The sequence below is a fragment of the Periplaneta americana genome, chromosome 8 (assembly GCF_040183065.1).
Source record: "Periplaneta americana isolate PAMFEO1 chromosome 8, P.americana_PAMFEO1_priV1, whole genome shotgun sequence".
NCBI classification, from domain to species: Eukaryota; Metazoa; Arthropoda; class Insecta; order Blattodea; family Blattidae; genus Periplaneta; species Periplaneta americana.
The window spans coordinates 49,649,199-49,672,592 of record NC_091124.1 but is presented as its reverse complement, the minus strand read 5'-3'; the positions used below and the strand labels follow the sequence as shown (position 1 = coordinate 49,672,592).

The 23,394-nt window shown below is 36.0% G+C and overlaps 1 protein-coding gene across 1 annotated transcript in view; it reads right to left on the bottom strand.

Moving 5' to 3' along the window:
- Positions 1-13,123, bottom strand: part of LOC138704706 (fatty-acid amide hydrolase 2-B) — an 86,995-nt gene extending 73,872 nt beyond the window's left edge. Inside the window, exon 1 of the mRNA XM_069832846.1 lies at positions 12,981-13,123. The gene's annotated coding sequence lies outside the window, so the exon portion shown is untranslated. The remainder of the gene's footprint in view (positions 1-12,980) is intronic.
- Positions 13,124-23,394: the final 10,271 nt, after the last annotated feature.

The following is a 23,394-nucleotide window of genomic DNA, read 5'->3' as shown; positions in this document are numbered from 1 at the left end:
AACGGGCCGTCTGTCGAAGGTAAATACCTTTTTAAACAATTTTAACACTTTTAACGTGTGACAGTGTAAATTTTATGTTTTTAACAAAGTGTTAACGAGAACTTTAATCAATGACAAATGATTGTGTACTAAGTAGTAGTACGTGTCGACCTTCTGAGATCGTCTGCGGGTAGAGAAATACCTGTTTGCAGTTCCCTGGCTATAAGGATGGGTATGGTCTTCCAGAATAACGGTCCTTATACATTTTAGCTGTCAGGTGACACATCATTTTAAATCTCACATTCCCAGAACGATCGATAGTTGGTTTGTGTATTGGCCGCCAAGGTCTCCAGACCTTATTTCTGCCTATTGTCTGTGGGAGTGGATGAAAGGCGAAGTGTACAAAAACCATGTAAACACAAGAAACTAATTGGTCGCTCGCATTATGAATAGTGCTACCCTCGTAAAAGAACAAGACGACGCCTACTGTTGTCAACGGAGTGGAAAAGAGCATTGATCTGTTGAAATGTATTTATACTATGTGAATAAGCAATAATCTATTCTTGCGACTTGTAACGCTTGTTATGCATAACATTCAAACTGCTATTTCTCCACACTTATTGAAAATTGGACACATGTTTATACAGGGTGATTCACGACTAATAACCCGCGCTTTAGAAATCAGTTCTATGGGTCATTTGGAGCATAAAATGTCATATGAATCGGGTGTTAAGGAGTTGCAGTTGATTGAATACTACGAAAGTAGCAGTGGTTTTCAGCACAACTAAGAGTTATTCACTTAAAATAAACAGATATTTATTCAAAATACTATATTAATCATAAAATAAACATACTTCAGTTTGCAAGTAGATTTAAAAATATCCCTCCTTCCACTTCAATGCACTTGGCCGCACGGATGTGAATGGCGCTTAGTATTCCGTACTTCGTCATGGCTGTCCCTGATAAGCGCAGCTGATAATCACCAGACCTCTCTTCCCCTTCACCCCCGTACTTCAAGTCACAGCAATACCCCTCCGTTTAGTTTATGTTTCAATGTTTATATTACGATGCAAGTAACTCCAAAGCCTGATTCACAATATGACGTCGTTTGGATTTTTACGAATCACAGCTGAAAAAGACTATAATATGACCATTCCTGTAGAAAAGTAAAAAAACTATGACGTTTAAAGATAAATATCCAATAAGAAGTAAAATCTGTATTGAAAACAGAATTCTAGAACAAGTGACTACATTTAACTATTTAGGGTACCATCTTTCATATGAAAAAGAAAGGGATATCGATTCTAAAATAACTACTTTCGTAAAAGTTAACGGAATTTTATCAATTCAGTTTTCAAACCTAATTTAGTACAGAAACATACAAGATTAAAGATGTACAACATTTTAGCACGACCTACTTTAGTCTATGGATCAGAAACCTAGACTTGACAAAAAAGATGTAACTACCAACGAAATGATATTCATGAGAAAAACGGCGCGATACACACTTTGGGATAGAAAACGAAATATAGAAATTTTGGAAGAATTGAACGTCCAATCTATATTAAATTTTCTTCAAATCTATAGAGTTAATTGGAAACAGCATGTCGAGAGAATGCCAACAGAAAGATGGCCAAAGACAGTGCCATATTACCGCCCTTCTGGACAACGATCTGTTGGAAGACCATTAAAAAGATGACATGAGACCATTGAGACCACTAGGTCTAGTGCTTGAATTGGATGATGATGATGACGACAACGACGAATAACTTTCAAATTAATGACATTTTATGCTCAAAATGGCCTGTAGAACTGATTTCTAAAACGCGAATCACTCGGTATAAACTGTTTTATCCAATTACTTAAATTATCGTCCTTTAGGAACAATATCTTTGGGCCGTCCTCTGAAACGATGGCGTGAGACCGTAACATGCCATCAGGCTTAATATGTGATAGGAAAATGAAGAAGAAGAAGAAGATTCTATACTACCACACCCTAACATATTTACCCTTCCTGGATCACTCTGTATCTGTGGTTGAAGTAAATACTCGTATTCAGTATCAGTTATTCACCTGAGCGATATAAAAAGAAACCTTGAGATTGTTATTTAAGTGAAAATAAGATTGTTTTTCCGATCACTCGATTATGAAACAAGACATAAAATCCTACTGAAGGATCAGAGATCATTAATGAGTTACTTTTCCAGAGTGTGTTGTAATAATTAATCTGTATTTACATTGGTGCCAAGAGCTATTATGTGCACGAAGATTATAATGTAATAAACTTACTTACTTACTTACTTACTTACAAATGGCTTTTAAGGAACCCGAAGGTTCATTGCCGCCCTCACATAAGCCCACCAGCGGTCCCTATCCTGTGCAAGATTAATCCACTCTCTATCATCATACCCCACCTCCCTCAAATCCATTTTAATATTATCTTCCCATCTACGTCTCGGTCTCCCTAAAGATCTTTTTCCCTCCGGTCTCCCAACTAACACTCTATATGCATTTCTGGATTCCCCCATACGTGCTACATGCCCTGCCCATCTCAAACGTCTGGATTTAATGTTCCTAATTACGTCAGGTGAACAACACAATGCGTGCACTTCTGTGTTGTGTCACTTTCTCCATTCTCCTGTAACTTCATCCCGCTTAGCCCCAAATATTTTCCTAAGCACCTTATTCTCGAACACCCTTAACCTATGTTCCTCTCTCAGAGTGAGAGTCCAAGTTTCACAACCATACAGAAGAACCGGTAATATAACTGTTTTATAAATTCTAACTTTCATATTTTTGGACAGCAGACTGGATGATAAGAGCTTCTCAACCGAATAATAACACGCATTTCCCATATTTATTCTGCGTTTAATTTCCTCCCGAGTGTCATTTATATTTGTTACTGTTGCTCCAAGATATTTGAATTTTTCCACCTCTTCGAAGGATAAATCTCCAATTTTTATATTTCCATTTCGTACAATATTCTGGTCACGAGACATAATCATATACTTTATCTTTTCGGGATTTACTTCCAAACCGATTGCTTTACTTGCTTCAAGTAAAATTTCCGTGTTTTCCCTAATGTAATAATGTAATAAACAATAACTTCAGTGGAACCTGTATAGCTAACAACTTTGTGGGGACTTTTATTTTGGATATTGCCACTCTTATGAATAACATTTTTTTTTACTTCGGCCTGAAATAAGTGTCTCATTATTTCACCCATTGTGAAGATGTAATTCAGAAATATCTTTCTTTCAAGATCATATCGTTGCAGATCAGTGTTGCTACGTTGGGGGATTCTACTTGGAGGATTTAGTGAAAAACTGCTTTCAGAACATGGGAGGAGTGATAATAGTAAGAAGGAGAACAAAGAGCGTAAGGTTTGCTGATGATATGACGTTCTTAGTAGAAGAGGCTATGATACTAAGGGCTATGCTACTGGGACTAAATGACAGCCGTGAGCAGTATGGGATGAAGATAAATGCAAACAAGACCAAGACCATGGTTATCGGAAGAAAAATAAAGATGATAAGCAGTAATATGAGCTGCTGCCAGGAAACCAAAGGGAGAATAGTAATTGCAAAAGGAGTTTTTAATGAAAAAGTAGCTTCTTGTGTAGACCTATGGAAAAAGAACTAATGAAGAGACTAGTGAAATGCTTTGTATGGAGTGTGACAATGTATGTATGGGGAAGAAACATGGCTATTACGACGAAGAGAAGCGATTACTGTTTCGTATTTTCGCTCTGAGTAGTTGGCAATAGTATTTAGTATGCCGTGATAGCAGTTTGTTTTTGAACTTAAATAAAAGGAAACGTAAAAATGTCTTATTGCTGTGTTTTATTATAATTATTATTATTTACGTAAGTGATCCGGTTTTACAAGTTAAATAAATTTATTCGTTGAATAATCTTATTAAATTACACTTGTGATTACATCTTATTAGCATAAATTTATCAATAAGATGAAACTGCACTCATGCAAATACTACAGATAATCGAACCTGTTTTTCAGAAAGTAGCTTCTTAAATCTGGAATAAGTATTCGATACACATATAGTGATATCACAGTATAGTACATAGTCACGAAGCTTGAGGTCATTTTTTTGCATTTCTCCCGATACAATGCTCCAAGCGGTTAGCAACTGAGAGTACTAGGAGTAGCGATTCTAGTGGCTAGCAACTAAAGTTAAACTGTTATTGGATGAATATTCTCTACGTATTGAGCTTCGTGACTATGTTCTAGACTGTGGTGATATCATTTTCAAGTTCAATGAGATTTTTAGCTTTTGTTTTGATGGTAGTCATAGACGAAAAACTTATTTCGCACAAATACGAGATTACTATCAACTTATCAACAATTTAAGAGCTTCTCTTGTAAGCTCGAGATATTTTTTCGATATAAAACTGGTCTATGTTCCGTGAAAAAATACCCATTTCTAACGTTTCATCACTAAGTAAGCTTACATATTTCAATTAATGTTTTTTTATTTTTATTTTATTTTTTTTTGGGTGGATTTTCAATCAGTTGAACGCAGCTATTTACAAACGGATTCAATATCCATTTGTGATTGTAGTAATTTATTGTTTTGGTTTCTTCCGGAAAATATTAAAAAACCTGTTATTTAAATTCGTACTTTAGCTGATATTCAGTGGTTTTGGATGAAATTACAGTTGGTTGCAATTTTACAGGAATTTACATTTCAGTGGTATTGGATGAAATTATAAGTGGTTGCAATTTTACAGGAATTTATATTTCAGTGATTTTGGATGAAATTATAGTTGGTTGCAATTTTACAGGAATTTATATTTCAGTGGTTTTGGATGAAATTATAGTTGGTTGCAATTTTACAGGAATTTAAATTTCAGTGGTATTGGATGAAATTATAAGTGGTTGCAATTTTACAGGAATTTATATTTCAGTGGTTTTGGATGAAATTATAGTTGGTTGCAATTTTACAGGAATTTATATTTCAGTGATTTTGGATGAAATTATAGTTGGCTGCAATTTTACAGGAATTTACATTTCAGTGGTTTTGGATGGAATTATAGTTGGTTGCAATTTTATAGGAATTTATATTTGAGTGGTTTTGGATGGAATTATAGTTGGTTGCAATTTTACAGGAATTTATATTTCAGTGGTTTTGGATGAAATTATAGTTGGTTGCAATTTTACAGGAATTTATATTTCAGTGATTTTGGATGAAATTATAGTTGGCTGCAATTTTACAGGAATTTACATTTCAGTGGTTTTGGATGAAATTATAGTTGGTTGCAATTTTACATGAATTTATATTTCAGTGGTTTTGGATGAAATTATAGTTGGTTGCAATTTTACAGGAATTTACATTTCAGTGGTTTTGGATGAAATTCTAGTTGGTTGCAATTTTACAGGAATTGACATTTCAGTGGTTTTTAGATGAAATTATAAGTGTTTGCAATTTTAGAGGAATTTACATTTCAGTGGTTTTGGATGAAATTATAGTTGGTTCCAATTTTACAGGAATTTACATTTCAGTGGTTTTGGATGAAATTCAAGGTGGTTGCAGTTTTACAGGGATTTACATTTCAGTGGTTTTGGATGAAATTATAGTTGGTTGTAATTTTACAGGTATTTACATTTCAGTGGTTTTGGATGAAATTCTAGTTAGTTGCAATTTTAAAGGGATTTAAATTTTTCGAAAGGGGACAAGTCTCGTCCAAAATTGGGTCGCACCTTCAAGAAGTTTGGGAACCACTGCCCTAGAGTTCTACTCTGTCTCCTTATGACTGATCCACACCTAGTTATTGGACTGCTATCGATTCCTCGACCTTGAGGATTATAGTTCTGTAATTTATTCGGCAATCAATCTGCTGATAGGCCTATTCTCATTACGCGTGCGCTCTTTTAATTCTATACTTGCTCATTACTGCTGCATTGCTTGCGATTACCAACTGATATCTTAAGTCTTTAATGGTCACTTAAAAAGAGGCGTGCTGAGAGTCAGTGGCGGCTTGTGATCAAAATCAGTTGTGTATCACTATGCATTTATAGTGTGATGAGTATGTTCTTACACGATATAGTACGGTACTTCAGGTCCATCCTACAGGACGAGGGAGGGCGGGCCGTGCAAGTCTGCACTGAGGACAATGTTGCAAGTTGTGAAAAATGGGTGTCTTTGTCATTCTAAGTTGCTTCTTAAAACTGATAATAAAACTGTCCACAATGTCATCGAATAGTCATTCGGTTTGCCAATACTCATTTCTAATTTTAATTTACATGGTCACTTAATTTTTATATTACCATAACGACAAGTAACATTGCTTCATAATTCAGTCATACTTTGCGATAATGCCGTAGCCAATTAATTGTATAGTGGGATGGGCAAAAGTAGGTAAAATGTTGTTTTCCCACTGCCGTAAGTATGCTGTTATTAGCTTGTTTTTAGGGCGAAATAGTAATATGCGTTACAAGAGCGGTATGTTGAAGTTTTCATGTTCGAGGAAAAGTTTGAAAAAGCGAAACGTAGTTGAGCTTTTTTAATTTCCGAGAATTGAAAGAAAACATACCGCTCGTGTATCGTACATTATTTTGTGCGAAGATCGTTTATTACATACCTGAAAGAGGAATTTCTAATTAGTTGCAATTAAATCTCCATCTTGGTTTCTGTTCAATGACAAAAATATCTATCTTCAACATTGTTGCTTTAAAATGTTTTCTGTGTTTACTATGCTCCAGCAGGCCGTGATATAAGTCTGTCTTTTTTTTCCCCCCAGCCTATGATGAGTCTGGAATCTTGTTGATTTTTTCACGGCTTCCTTAATGTTACTTGCATCAGGAATGCAGTAACTTTAGTGGAGTTGTAGAGTTTACTTAATTTTTGAAAATATTTAAAAACAATAATTAACAGTACAATTTAGGTGAAATTGCAGTGGTAAGTTTCCAATTTATAATTATTACTATATTGAATGTCTCTAAAAATAATGTTAAAAGCCTAAAGCAGTAAAATCAATATGTCACTTAAGCGGTAAGAAGAGGAAAATTGTTATGTGTGTTAGGTTGGGAATACTGAATGTGGAATTTTAGACTTTCCGCGGATTGGTTTTGTGCGGAAACCAAGCAAATACGCACGATCTCGCACAAATGGTTTTTACCGTGATAGTGTTGGTTGCTATTGACGACGGGAATTTCGGGCGAGTTTGTGGGAACGGTGCCCACTTATTATCTTGATGAATTTGGGGAGCTACGATAGGTTGCAAAATCCTGTTAAGGAAACCAGCTATATGGCTGGCCGACTTCTGGCGTCACGTCCACATTCCTCAGCAAAGGTGAAAAATCATTCAACCAGTACGGAAGTATCGTGTGGTTAGTACGATGATCTTTCCTTGCTGACCTCGGCTATCTATGGGCAGTTGCACCGGATTGTTTCGAGCGCTGAGTTAAACTAGAAATGTTAATGGCTTCAGGTCCTTTGGGATGCAAAATAAATTATCACATAGTGTCACTAAGTTGAATGCTATTTTATTTTAACCGTCTAAGACCACTACAAGAAGAACTGAAGTTCGAGAAGTTAGGGAAACCAAGCAAAGGAGTTAACCTTGAACATATCGTTTGCAACTCTAGATGACACTGCAAGACTGTGCATTTTAAATGAAGTTTCGTTTACCATATTCACTAGATTTAGTCCCGTCAGACTTTTTTGTGTGTGTGTCCGTAACTGACGCAAGAAGAAATTTACTTTCAAGTAAAGAAATTAGAGATTGATAATGATATGACTGAAACAGCATGACTGGTTGATTAAAACATCCCTGAATTCTATTTCAGGATGATCAGAAATCTTCTAAACTACACCAGTAACAATTTATACTTAGGCCAAAAATGAATATTTATCAATCAAATCCTGTTTTCTTTAATAAAGGGGTAATAATAGATCCACGTATAGACGTATGTCGAGAGTTTTATAAAGTTTATTTTACTTAAATTTAGACATATGGTCAGCCTCTTGGTCTAGTGATTAGCAACGCTTATTGCTAATCAGGAGGCTTCGGGTTCGATTCACAACTCTTTTAAAAGATTTTTCTTTGGTTAGGAATTGTTCCTTGGTATCCTGGATGTCTGTGTTGTCCTTACGTTTAAGTTATCTTTAGGTAGAGTTAAGTAACAGGAGGGACTGGAACACCTTACGAAAAATCCGCTGTAAATACAGTAAAGCCTCGTTAATCCGGACCCCGATAAGACTGACTTCGCTTAATCCGGACAGACAAAAAAAGATGAGTTAGGAAAAATTAAAGAACCTTGTTTTAAGACTTACTTTTATACATTATAACTATGGAATTATAATAATTACAATATTACACCAATAGTGTATTTAGGACTATGACCTCTAAATACACCATGATAAAGTTTTTTTGTTACTATAAACGGAGTTTTAATGCAATTTATACTGTTCTTTTAGGTTATTTCGGTTAATCCGGACTTTCGTTAAACCGGTCAACTTATCCTCCCAATTAGTCCGGATTAATGAGGTTTTACTATATTTCCTTAAGGGGTCAGCAGGGTTCGCTCACAACACAATGAACTATATACAGAGTGGTTCAGAACCTCTGTACCAAACTCAGTGGTGTAATAGACTTCGCATAGGGGACCATTTTTTGTCAGACAACATATTTTCTCCGACGTGTTGTATGCAACCCTCTTTACAATGCATCGCTACGTACATTGGTGGGAAAATTTATAGAGCCACCGACGTAGCTCAGTCGGCTTGTCTGCCGATCCGGAGTTGCGCTCGGGCGTGTGTTCGATTCCCACTTGGGCTGATTATCTGGTTCGGTTTTTCCTAGGCTTTTCTCAACTGCAAGGCTAATGTCAGGTAATCTATGGCGAATATTCGGCCTCATCTCGCCAAATATCATTTCACTATCATAAATCCCATCGACGCTAAATAACCGAGTAGTTGCTACAGCGTCGTTAAATAACGAACTAAAAAAGATATTTACTGTATTCAATCGAGCCACGCCTCCTTTTCCTCACCCCTACTCGTGCTTCTGTGTACAATACGCTCACAAGAAAAATTTTGAAACGGTAACTCTGTTATTATTGCATCAACCCCCAACCCTCAGAGTGCCGTCTTTGAGTTTGGTGTACGTACAATTTATTATTTATTTATTTATTTATTTATTTATTCTGGTGTTTGAGATGGGCAGGGCATGTAGCACGTATGGGCGAATCCAGAAATGCATATAGTGTTAGTTGCGAGGCCGGAGGGAAAAAGATCTTTGGGGAGGCCGAGACGTAGATGGGAAGATTATATTAAAATGGATTTGAGGGAGGTGGGATATGATGATAGAGACTGGATTGATCTTTCTCAGGATAGGGACCTATGGCGGGCTTATGTGAGGGCGACAATGAACCTACGGGTTCCTTAAAAGCCAGTAAGTAAGTAAGTAAGAAAGTAAGTGAGTAAGTAAGTAAGTATTTATTCTGGTGTAGTTAAGGCCATCAGGCCTTCTCTTCCACAACACCAGGATGGATTGCTTGAGGAATTTAATGGAGCTTACCTTCAGGCTCATCAGAATACAAGGCCACTGCATGAGGAATGTACTCCTCGCGATACAAAAGCACTTGTGGTTCCAGCTTTATAGATCTCCGCCGCACTTCACTCTTGCTATACGGGCAAATATCAACAACGGTGAGAGGTGGATAGGGAGAGGGGGACCAATTGCGTGGCCAGTACGATCGCCGGACTTAACGTCTCTTGATTTTTTTAGACATACCACTCCAGTTGACACCAGAGAGGAATTGATTGTACTGATACACTTTGTCTTTGACCAACTTCACCAGGATCCCATATGTTGGAGAGAGTTCGACGGTCAATGTTACCACAATGTCAAGAATACAATGCGGTTCAGAGTAAGCACTTTGAACACCTGCTGTGAACATTGTCGAATTGTAAACTGTACATTAACACCTGCTGTAAACTGTATGGAAGTAAATTAAGTAGTTCATTGTTTCGTAATTAAATCACGTAGCTCCTAAACGATGCGTCAGAGAAAATGGGTTGACAAGAAATATTCCTCCATGTGAGCTCCATCATTCCTCACAGTTTGGTGCAGAGGTCCTAAATCACCCTGTATAACGAGAGGCCCGTGATGTGTGGTGAGCACAAGGCAGAACCTACACCTTACACACATCACATTGAAAACTGAAAAATATCGTTGGAATTTAAAGCGCTTGACACTGGCTGTCGCGTAATCAGGCCCGTTTTTTAACTCGAAGGTCCCTGGTTCGTTCCCGGGTTTCGGCACCAAAAAATAGTGTAGTGGTTGGAAGTGGAGTAAGTTCCGGTCGTGGGTGAAGCTACCATTTTATTACCCATAGTTCAGTCCAAAAGTTAAGATATTAAGCATCGCAAAGATCAAATACAAAGTGAAAGATATCAATACACAAAGTCAAAGATACTAATACAGTGTTCAATCTTCCACACCCGTAGCTAGAACTTCTTTTAAGGGGGGCAGCTGCGACATTAGGGGGTCAGGACGTATATCACAGTTCTTTTATAGAATCATGCAACTATTGTGAAAAATTACAGATTAGGAAGTCATGAAAATTTCACTATCCACGGGATACTAAATGCCGAGAATGAAGAATGAGCATTAAAGTATATGTACACCCACAAAACGCAAAAAATGATGAAAATTTAGAATTTTCAAAATATTTTCTCCTCTTTAATTTGATATAATAATTTTCGATTTATGCCTTATGGTTTTTCAGATAAGTCCCATTTTCCAAAATGCTGCGTCATCAGCCACGATCACTTACTTTTGGAGTGCATTACTTTTGGAGTGATCTTCGTAGCAGTCAATCCCCTCGTCCAGCATTGCTTGTAAAATAAACTTCTTTCAAGTCCCGAAATAGATGCATAGATATCTGGGCATGATCATTAGATTGAAAAAACTTTTTACATAATGAAGTAATTTATAATCTTTTACTGTTAGTCATAAAACTGTAAATTTGTGTGTCAATGATGTTGTACGTCATTTTAATAAGAGTCCAAAAGTAGAAATTATAATTCTGAGGAGGATGGGCATAAACCCTGGGACAAACACCATCGCAGGATTTGTTGCATCAATGGAAATAGGGACAAAAATGCCAAAAAAAAATTCAACACCTGAAGTTAAAAACAAGGCGGAGGTATTTGAGAGGCAAAAAGAAGCTGAAAGAGGATCGACATGAAGCTGCTTAAGGGGTGACATATGATGATGGGGTCTTCTCGGCTCTGAAAATTTGTGGCTCATTTCCTGTAAATAGTAATTTTAGAATATTTAATTCTTTCAAACATGATATCTCAGTCAAATATGATGATACCAAGAAGATATTGGTGTCATTTTGAAGATTGAAATGTCCCCCAGCGTCTGACAATGAGTAAAATAACATTAATATAATTAATAAATATCTATGGATTTTTACATGATTTATGCAACATAAAATATTATTGTAAGTTACATATATAGTAATATTTAATTAATGTGAATAGAAATAAAAAATAGCTCTATGTCAGGCACTAAAGAATAGTGTTAGCTATAAAACAGTGAAAAAACTGTGGCTCTATCTTAAAAACTGCATGAGCTATCATGTTTCAAGTTGCGTGTCAAAATTATAAACAAAATAATTTTTAAAAACAATTTAGATATAATTTCAAGGGATCTGTTCACTTCATTCTCTTTCTGGTACCATTCTCAACTGTATAAAAATTTTACAGAGCAAAATTATAGAAAACAAAATTTTTTGGATGTAAAGGTGTACATATACCTTAAGGGTATATGTACGTGAACGACCACAAATATTATCAGAAATTGCAGGCTCTAGATTTCTAAAATGTTATAAGTAGGCCTAAATGAACTCACAACTGGACAAAAATTACAAGGTATCACAGCAAGAGTATTAGAACTTAAATATCTGATAAAAGTATGAAAAGGTTACTAATAATATTTTTAGAATTCATTTTTTACTTTAAATTAAATTTTCCAATATTTGAAAATTTTCACACATATTATTTCATAACTCCACAACCATTAGAGATAGAATTCTGAAATTTTGTACACTGATTTAACATGCATTTATGCAAAAGGTAGACTACAATAATGCCCATTTCTTTGAAAATAGAAAAATTAGGTCACAAAACATTATGTAAATTTTAATATATTTTATATAGGACAAATAAAAAAATTAATTGTATTAAAATAGAAAAATCTACATGTCTGAGAGTAGTCTACTTTTCAGAAATAAGTGTTTATTATATGCAGGAAAAATATTAAAGATGTCAGAGAGGCCATAACACTGTTATGGATACCAAATGATGTAACTGCAGAATATTTTTGTTTTTTTTTATACTTAATAAAACTGGTTTGAAAAATATTATTACTAACGTTTTTTTAACTTTTATCAGATAGGCCTATTTAACCTTCTAATAAGTCTTGTTGTGGCACCTTGTAATTTTTGTCCAATTGTGAGTTCATTTTCTTATAAAATTTTAGAAATTTAGAGCCTGCAATTTCCGATAATATTTGTGGTCATTCACATACACATACCCTAAAAGAGAAAAATTGTAATCTTGCAAATTCTTGATAGATTAACAACAACTGGGCAAGACAAATCTAATTACAGTCTTGAACATATCTGGGGGGGGGGCGAAAAGATGCTTTGGGGGGCAAAGCCCCCTCCTCCCCCTCTAGCTACGGGTCTGTAGCCTACGCAATGTTGAACATGTCTCACCTTAGCCGTCGCATGTACATAGCGGCCTATAGCGGCCTGCGGCCAAATACGATAGCGTTTCCAATACTGATAAAAACCAAGGGCAACACGGATTGCTGTGTGGTCAGTTTCAAATTAACTTAAAAGTTTTGAAGCTGTAACTGGCTAATTGCATAATTTTTGACGATGATAGATCTGATCTAATTGGAAGCAATACACGAGGCTACTTATTGTTGCTGTTTAACGACACTGGCAGTGCGAATATTTTACCTGATGTGAAGTCGGCGTGTCAAGAGGGTCTCCGAAACCACATGCGGTGTTACCTAGGCGAACAGCTCCGATCGCACTAACGATACGTTGCTTACTGGCCTGCCACGAAGTTGCCGTGGGGAGAGGCGAGCTTAATACTTCGGCATGACGATTCGTTACACGTGAGGTCAGTCGGGTCTGTCCCCACTGTCGAGGAGACAAGCACAAGGAGGTTGAAATGAGACTCCTTCACGTTTCCGAAACCACTTCAAGTGTGTTCTCATTGTTACAATTGCTTACTCTTGTTACATCTCCGATTTCATGTTCACACGATTACGTTAATGCCTGCTTATAATAATAATAATAATAATAATAATAATAATAATAATAATAATAATAATAAAAATAGTACAGTAGAACATCGATTATCCGAGTACTGATCAACCGAAACATCCGTTAACCGAAAGCGTTCCAATCGGCAAATTTGAATTTGCGCGCGTGCCATGTAGAAGTTTCGCTAGCGCTGTTTGCGAGATTTAGCGGAAAAAAAAAAAAGTCTCAGTTCTGAAGCAAACAAAAAAAAAAGTTTGGACTTCTTTTCCTAACTGTAGGCCTACTTTAATGGCCGTTTTGAACTTGTCAACCTAGGTTAGTCAGTTTTCTGTGTTATTTGTAAGACGTGTGCTACAAAATATATACTGTATGTACAGTTTTGTGATTAATATCAGCATTTCTTTGTTTCATAGTGCTCCTGTGACACCGGTACATTTGTTTTCGTAAATTATTAATTATCCGAAAAATAAGTTATCCGAACACCTCCCGTCCCCAATTGTTTCGGATAATCAATGCTCTACTGTAATAACCTTAAGAAAATATGTGCATTGTATAATTTAAAAATTTCACTGAAAAAAAAAACTAAAATAATGACATTTTGGAGAAAGTCATTAATACGCTCAATACATATACTGGAGGGTCATAATTTAGATCAAGTGGAAAGTTTTAACTACCTAGGTTGCGAAATAAATATAAAACAAATGAAACGAAAGGTGATGTTGACGAAAAAGTATAAAAATTCCAATAGTTATGCGTTACCATTCATCGAACACTGAAAAATAAAACAAGAAAGGCGACAAGAATGAAGTTCTACAAAACGATGGCTACACCTGTCCTCTTATATGGTTCAGAAACATGGATTCATTTTAAGAGTATTCATAATGAAGTACAAAGTGCTGAAATGGTTCTTTTAAGAAAAACAAAAGGATGCACAAGATTAGATCAAATAAAGAATGAAGACAAAAGGAAAAAACTACAGTTTTATAGCCTTACTTACTTATGGCTTTTAAGTAACCCGGAGGTTCATTGTCGCTCTCACATAAGCCCTCCATCGGTCTCTGTCCTGAGCAAGATTAATCCAGTCTCTATCATCATATCCCACCTTCCTCAAATCCATTTTTATATGATCTTCCCATCTAAGTCTCGGCCTCTCCAAAGGTCTATTTCCCTCAGATCTTTCAACTAACACTCTATATGCATTTCTGGATTCGCCCATACGTCCTACATGCCCTGTCCATCTCAAACATCTGGATTTAATATTCCTAATTATGTCAGGTGAAGAATACAATGCATGCAGTTCTGGAAACTTCCTGCTACTGTAATTTATTCACAACTTATCTTGTTTAAGGGAGAAGGTACACCATTGGCCTGCAAAAATTTAGTGAAATTCTTTTTTTTATATCTCAGCTACTATAAAAGCTAAATTGAACAAAACTTTTCATGCTTAATATATATACATTACACTTTATAAAACACTATTCAGAATATTAAAATGGATAATAATTATTAATTACCTGTAAAAATAAAATCAAATTTGCATAATTTTTTTACAACCGCAAAGCATTTACATAATAAAATCTACAATTAATTGAACATATCTGCATGATTTTTTATAGAAATATTCTAAATACTTACATCAAAAATTAGTCTAGTATCTTTTACCTATTCCTTCAGGAAATGTTTTCTTAATCAAATGTTTAGAAAATGTAATATTGGTAACGATTAATAAAAAATATATATATATATTTATTGAAGAAATGGTAAAAGTTCTTAGACTATGTTGTTGTTGTAGATCTTTAAAACATTCCAGTAAAAGAATCAGACAGATATTTAATTAATTGTATATTTTATTATGTAAATGCTTTACTGCTGTGAAAATATGCATATTTGATATTATTTTTTACAGGTAATTATAAGTTATGCTATTTTAATATTCCGAACAGTGTTTTATAAAGTGTAACGTATGTATATTAAAAATGAAAAGTTTTATTATAGATATATTAATTTGTCCTACGGAATTTATCTGTAATATTGACACTTAGTATTTCAGGAGAAAAATTCGCTCCGGCGCCGGGGATCGAACCCGGGTCCTTGGTTCTACGTACTAAGCGCTCTGACCACTGAGCTACGCCGAATTCAATCCACAGAATATTAAGTGTCAATATTACAGATAAATTCTGTAAGATAAATTAATATATCTATAATATTCTCTTAGCTAGCAGTGCATAATAACTGCGGATTCCCGGCCAACAAGTCACTCAGCTGAGTGCGCTCCTAGTATAATGGCAGTTGACATTGGATACACGACAACATAATATATGCCTAACTTGGAGTCAGGCTAAAAAGGGAAACATCGAAGGAGGAAGGTTCGATCCGGTGCTGTGGATTGAATTCGGGGTAGCTCAGTGGTCAGAGCGCTTGGTACGTAGAACCAAGGACCCGGGTTTGATCCCCGGCGCCGGAGCGAATTTTTCTCCTAAAATATTAAATGAAAAGTTTTGTTCATTTAGTTTTTATAGTAGCTGAGATATAAAAAAAAAATGAATTCCACTCAGTTTTTTGCATGCCAATGATATACCTCCTTCCTTAAGAGAAAATTCCATAGATGGTTTATAGGCAACTCCTTTAATTTCATCAAGGAATTTGTAGAGTTTTGCAAATTGTAATTTAGTCAGTTTCGTTAACTATTAACATCATTTCGTGCTTTTGTTACTTTTATACTTGTATTCAGGATATGAACGATATAAACTCAGAATTATGTAGACAGTTCGTACCAGTCTACTGAGCAAGAAGTCTAGTGAAATTTAATTATTTTAGTGAAATTTAATTATTTCTTATAATGTTGGTTTGTATTTATAAAATACCATGTTTGTAAGATTTATGGTAGTCTAATTATTTGTTTAGCCTTCGACTGAAAGTGAATGTAATTGCCAACGACCTTGCGCCCAACAGAGTAACAAACTACTGCTTACGCATATCTACGTACGGATAAAGTAAATTCTCTTTTTAAAGAGAAGTTAGACTCACAAAACACATTTTTCTGAGAAAACGTTCACTACTATAGAAAAACATTATTTGACTTTATTTCTTCAGTTATTTCTGCTCTAGCACTAGTATTTTGTGGCAGTTTACATCGTTTACACCAGCGGTGGCGAAAATGTAATCATGCGCCGAGCCACTGTGTAACCTGGAACGTGCATAGCACTTATGGAGGGAGGCGGATACCCGAAGGGGAAGTGAAGCAACTGTCTGACTTATTAATAGATTTTCATTTTCCTTACGTCAAGCACTTAAATATAATTTTATACAGTACAAGGCTACAAACTAATGTTTAGTACGTGTAACAAAGAAAGAAATGAACAATAAATGAACAATATCACAACCTAAAATTAACCGTCTTCAGAATGTCTCTGCGACATAGTTTCAAAATCAGGAATTATGTCACTTATTGCCAGTCGTAGTTGATCAAGAAGGTATTTGTCTGTCAGTCGTGATCTAAATTTGGTTTTTACTATTTTAATTGTTGAAAATAATTTTTCACAAACGTAAGTTGTAGCGAACATGGCTTCAACAGAGCAAGCGAAAGAACGAAGCAATGGATATTTATTTTTTGGCAAAGATTTGAAAGTTCAACATTTGTCAAGTCCTTACATCTAGCTTTCATTTGACATCACATAGTAAATCAGTGAGTTCAAATTGAAGAGCTAACCGCATTATTCGTACATCTGCTGAAAAAGAATCGACGTACAGAGATGATGATGATGATGATTATGATGATAACAACAACAATAACACTTAATCTTTTAATGTTTCATGAGTAACATGTAGTATAATGCCGTTTTATGTTATACAACCGTTTTCCTCGTAATACTTGTGAACAAATCATACATTTAATATTCTCATCATATTGACAGCAAAAAAATGCGTCCTCCCATCCTACTTGGAAGTTTCGTACATGGTTTCGCAGATCAGAGACAAATACAAATGGAACGGAATTTGACTCCAGTGAGTGAGAGGGTGGGGGTTGGCGGAGGTTAGAAGCAAACGAAATGCACAGGTATCACTGCGAGCCACAATGTTTCGCGAGTCACGTTCTCGCTACGGCTGGTTTACACCCTGTATATATGTTCTGATGACTTTGTCTATTGCAGTTGATTGCAGCTTAATTACAATAAAATATTATTATTATTATTATTATTATTATTATTATTATTATTATTATTAGCTACCTTGAGGCACACTTAAATAAAATGGTCTCAGCATGACTATGACATTTCTTAAAACATCAGGGAAACATTTCTCAAAGCATTATGGCTGTTGCATTCACAAGTACGAGTATTTTCCATAATGATAAATGAGACCATGACGAGCAAAATGATGTATGACGAAACACAATGCTTGACGCCAAATGTCAAAAGCATGTTACAATGTGGACATGTTTTACATGCTGACTAGAACCTTATCATTACGTGATTTCATGGACAAATATTTCATTAAATATTGTTGTAGAAGTTTTCAAGTCTTTTGGTTAAAGTTGTGAAGGTACATCAGTGCTTAACTTGAAAATTTTACGTAGATTAATTAATTCTACTAATTTTGTTATATTAATAGCCTGCGAATAAATACATACATCAATATATTTAACCCCTATTTATTTATCAAAGCTTCCTCAAAGTAGAGGCTGCCATTAGACAAAGCATACAAAACAATACAAGAACAAATAGAAGATGAGAGCTAAAAGAGTAATAAAAAAGGAAAACAAATACACAAACAAACAATGGCAGTTTACAGAAGAAAAAAAATTCAAGTAAAGAATCAATGAAAGCTAAGAAGGAAAAATAAAAATGATAATGGTGCGTCAATTTTGTCCATACACTGAGTTAGAGTCCATACAGGTGGTTCCGTAAAAGTTTGACTGACTCTCTAACTATGAGGAGGGCCAGTTCATTCAGAAAAGATTTGTGCAGTCCTAGGGTCTTACAGAATTGAGAAGAGAAGTTGGGTATCGTTCCTCTTGCTCCAAACATCAATCCCGTAACACTGATATCGTGAAGTTGGTATTTATCTTTATAATACGGGATGGTTGGAACGTAGATTGCTCGTTTCTCCTCATGTACGTCTTCGGGCTGTCCTTTATACGTTTCAAACCTGATGGTGGGGTCGATTATTATACCCTGAGACAGGGATTCGCTAATGGCGATTATGTCAATTCGTCTATTACTGCCATTGTCGGCGGTTCCGTGGACTTCTTCATAGACGGTGTATTTTAGTTTTCTAAGGGCATCGGCCAATTTAGTTCTAATTGCATGGTGCCTATGTATACGCAATGTTTCGCCATAAGGGCAGGCTCCCAGGACATGTCCAAGGGTTTCTATCTCACTGAGGCATCGCCTGCAGTGGTTGTCCTGAGATCTACCGGGTATGGCTCTTACAGCGCTTACGTTGGCAGTCATCTTGATAGCGTCCTTCCATTTACCGCTAGTCATTCCATCGGGCTTAGTTATCCATTTGTTAGAGGGAGTGAATTCACTGTACAGAATAACGCCTTTTCCCTTTTGAGGTAAGTTGCACCATGCGTTGTACTCTCGCTGGCGTAATTCGGTCCTAATTTTTCTGGTGTTTATTACTCCACTCGTAGAAGTTAGGTGTTCAGTTTCATCGATTTGAAGGTTGTTCAAACAATGTTTAGCTTCCTCCATTAGACATCTATTGTTGTTATGTACATATTATTACACATATTCAACTTCATGCAAGAGTTGACGTGTTGCAAGTAGGCTTCCCAACGTGCGCAGAAAATACCTAAGCCTTTAAATTTTTTGTCGGAATACAACATATTGTCTGGAATATCTCCAGGAAGTTGTAGGATGTCCTTAATTGAGCTTTTAATAAGAAGATCTACATCTTTGAGGAACTTGACACGTAATTTATCGGGAGGGGTTGTTTGAAAAGGATATACAAGCTTCGGACAAATGAAGGAAGAAACCACGTTGTATTTTTGGTAAGGCTGGAGCAAGGGTGAGGTGGTCAGACGTTCTAACTCAGATCGGAGGGCTTCCATAGTTCTCGCGGAGTCGAAAACGGTTTCGTCATTGTAAGTTACTCCAAGATATTTGACGGTTTCATTGATGTCTAATGCGGACACTTCTGTAGTGGAATCGAGGAAAATAGAAGACGTATTAAGTTTTCCGTTTACAATAGAGATGCATTTAGATTTTTTCGCGTTAATCTCCAATCCAATTTCATGGAGTCTTCTAGTTGTTATTTCGGCAATATGTTTGGCAGCTTCAGAGTCTTTCCCAACAATTACCATATCATCAGCGAAGCTCAGAACGGTTACATTGGGAAGACATGATACGAGTTTAAAACCATATTCTTCGGCAAGTTCTTCGGAAGTAATCTCATGAAGGATGTGATCCGTCGCGATGTTGTATAATGAAGGCGAGAAGGGTGAACCTTGCATCACACCTCTTGATATTACTATAGGTTCCGTTTTTCTGTTGTTAACCTCGATCTGAGTGGTATTAACTTCCTGTAATTTAGCGATAAGTTCGGCTAAGGGAGATGGCACATTGAGAGAGGATAAAGTGTTTCTCAGATGGAGGTGGCCAATATTGTCAAACGCCTTACGAATGTCCAAGAATACCAAGATGGTGTTCGTTTTTCTGGATTTGGCCTCTTTTAAAATATAATTAAGTAAGGAAGTGTTTATTGAAGCACCAGGGCTGTTTGTGAATCCGCGTTGGAACTCGTGAAATGTAACAATTTTCCTAAGACGTTTGTCGAGTACACGCTCGATGATTCTTCTCAATATGGAACAAATGGTAGGCCTAATTGGTCGCCAGTTGCCTAAGTCAGTAACATCGCCTCCTTTGTAGATTAATTAATATAGTCCGTGCTTTTGTGAGGCAAGGAGGTATTTCACACAACGACAGCATACGTATTGCAATTAAAGAAATTATTTCATGGCAAACTGCATTACGAATTGCTCTCATAAGCACGTGGTCGGGTCCAGGTGATGTATCAACAGCTATTTTATTAGCAGCCGCTACAATTTCTCCTTTGGTTATGGTAGTGCTAAACGTTTCAGTCGGGGTTAAGGGCGGAATTCATAGTCGTCACTTATAAATGAGTGAACCCTTAAGTGGTTACTTATACTCATTTCTAATTCATAGTTGTCCCTCATTCACATAATGAGTGATTACTTAAGTGATTACTTAAGTGAGCTGATCTGTACCCTTAAGTGACCACTCATTTTCAAAATGTATACTGAGAATGATTTTGAGGATTTTGTGGAGTTTGTTGAACGAAATGAGGAAAATATGTGTCCCAAAAAGGTATATTAGAGACATGGCGAATCCTCTGGAAATGTATAGTGAACTGAAATTTAAGAAGCGATATCGTTTTCAAATCAATTCGAAGTTCTTGCTCTAGCCAAATTGATCGTTATTTATTTATTTATTTATTCATTCATTCATTCATTTATTTATTTATATAACAGGGCAAAGCCCCAATTGCAATAGACAGTACAGATATTTGTTAAAAAAAACATAGAATTGCATATAACATGAAAAGAAGAGATAAAGCAGATACAAGGTTAATTACAAGTTAAAAATTAAAAAAAAAAAACAAGTAGATACTACCTAAATAAAAGACACAGATCTAGATATAAATGAAAAATACTAAATAAAAATAAATTAAAAGGGGTTAAGTATAGATATCATAGCCAAAAATGTAAAATGTAGCTATAATTGGCAAATTATAGAGTAAATATAACACTATGTTAATAAATTCAATATACAGTATTATATAGTAGGCATAATAGGCTTAATTAATTTATTTAAGAAATTCACTACTACAGAACACGTGTTCCAATTAGTAGGATATCTGATTATAACTATAACTAACATGCAACTAGAATTTAACATATCATGAAACTATTGCTGTATATAACTTATTCAGTACAATAATATTGATAACTCGTTATAGCAACCCCATATGCAGAGCTGCTTTCGATTAGTTCAATGAGAGTCAGCTTTTGTTATGACGTCATGTCCGGCAGCTGTAAGTGAGCACTCATTACGTGAAAATAAGTGTTGTCTATGAATTCGGAATTGACTTAAGGGTTCCCTTATTATAAGCAAACACTTATTACTTAAGGGTTCGCTCATTTTTTAAGTGACGACTATGAATTCCACCCTAAATCATCTGTATCAGAGACATGTTCGTAAGAAGGACGAATACAATTATTAGGGACGGAAAAATTCTTCGATAAGGAGTTGTGTACTTTGTTGACGTTAATAATACAGCGCTGATTATTTTTTCTCAGTATCGAATGGACAGCTTTTCTTCTTTGATTAAAATATTGGAATTGTGTAAGTTAGTACATGTATTTCGATCGATGTTTTTCCCTATCTCTCTTTGTGGCGCGTTCGGAATTGCTAGACTGCTCATAAGAGCTTTGATTGTTGAGTAAACGTTTATCCTGTCTTGCTTCGTAATATTTACGAGCTGGGTGTTTCGGGCCAGGGAGTAGCGTAATGGCGTTGGCAAGAAATTGAGAAAAATTGTCAACTTTACTATAGAAATCCTCTTCAGTAGTAATATTTTCAAATTCAGCTTTCCAGTGAGACATTTCTTGATGATATTGATTTAACTACCTAGAAGAGGAGTTATGTGGAGTTTGTCTGACAGGAGACTTCTCTGTGGTGATGGGATCCAAAATAACGTCAGGTGACGATATTAAAGTTGTATCATTGTGTTCATTGCTACTATGTTTTTTATTTTGCCAGTTGGGCTGTCTTTCGACTATAGCAATCCTATGTTTTTTCTGGATGGGCACGTGCTATATGAATTTTAATGCCATGTTGTCCACGATAAAATTTTCCACAGTGGGGGCAAGGCGTAGTAGAGGAAGGCATGCTCGTACATTGTGGATTGCATTGCGTGCTCGTACATTGTGAATTGCATTGAGTATTTTCCTGTGTGGAAGAATTTTGAGTGCAGTTAGGTTCGTTATATAATGTTAAAACAGGAGATGTCTCAGAGTTTAATTTGCAACTCATTGTATATGATCATATATAAAATTAAACGACTTTGTAGAAGCTAAGAAGAAATCATAAAGTTGTTCCATGTTTTCTAATTATTATTTCACACTAGATCATAGCTTTTTCCTGTTATATTTAATATGCACGTATACAGAAAGAGTTATACACTGGTCAAAAAAAGTTAAGCATATTTCCAGTTTACCCAATAATACCTGATATTTATGTTTCTTTTGGTTTTATGTGGCAAGTATTATGTTTACCAATTCAAACTCTTTCATTTGTTTTATTCTGCATCACAAGGTAACGTCCAAATCACGGCTAGTAAACAATTCGAGCAAAGTTCAATCAGTGTCATTTTGCTTCATAGTGCAGTACAATGGCTCGGAACACCCTTACAATGGCAGACCGCATCAAAATCATCACTTTGATGGAACAAAACATGAGACAAGTTGATGTTGCTAACATCCTTCATGTGAATCAGAGTATTGTCTCTAGACTCTGGAGAAAGTTGCAGGAAACCCAGTCAATAGCAGATCGACCTCGCGAGGGCCGTCCACGCAAAACACCACCAGGTCAGGACCGGTATGTAAGGTTATCTGCACGTAGGAACCCTGTAGCATCAGCTACAACTCTGCGCCATGACCTGCGCGAAGCCACTGGTGTTGTTGTAAGTAGCCAAACTGTGCACAATAGACTTCATGGCATAGGGTTGTATGCTCGAAGACGACTCAAGACTCCAGCACTCCGTCCACATCAAAGGGGTGCTCGTGCAAGATGGGCTAGAGCACATAAGAATTGGACACGGACCAATGGACCAGAACTTTATTCTCAGACGAAGTGAGAATGGGCCTACACCTGACAACTCTATTCGCGTATGGAGACGAGCAGGGGAACGAAATCATCCCTCAATGACCGCGGAACGTCACCAACAGTTTGGTGGTTCAATCTTGTTTTGGGCAGGTGTCATGTTTGGCTGCCGCACACCACTGGTTTCAATAGAGGGAAACATGACTGCTGCCGTGTATGAGAACAACATCCTCCAACCCATAGTAAGTGGC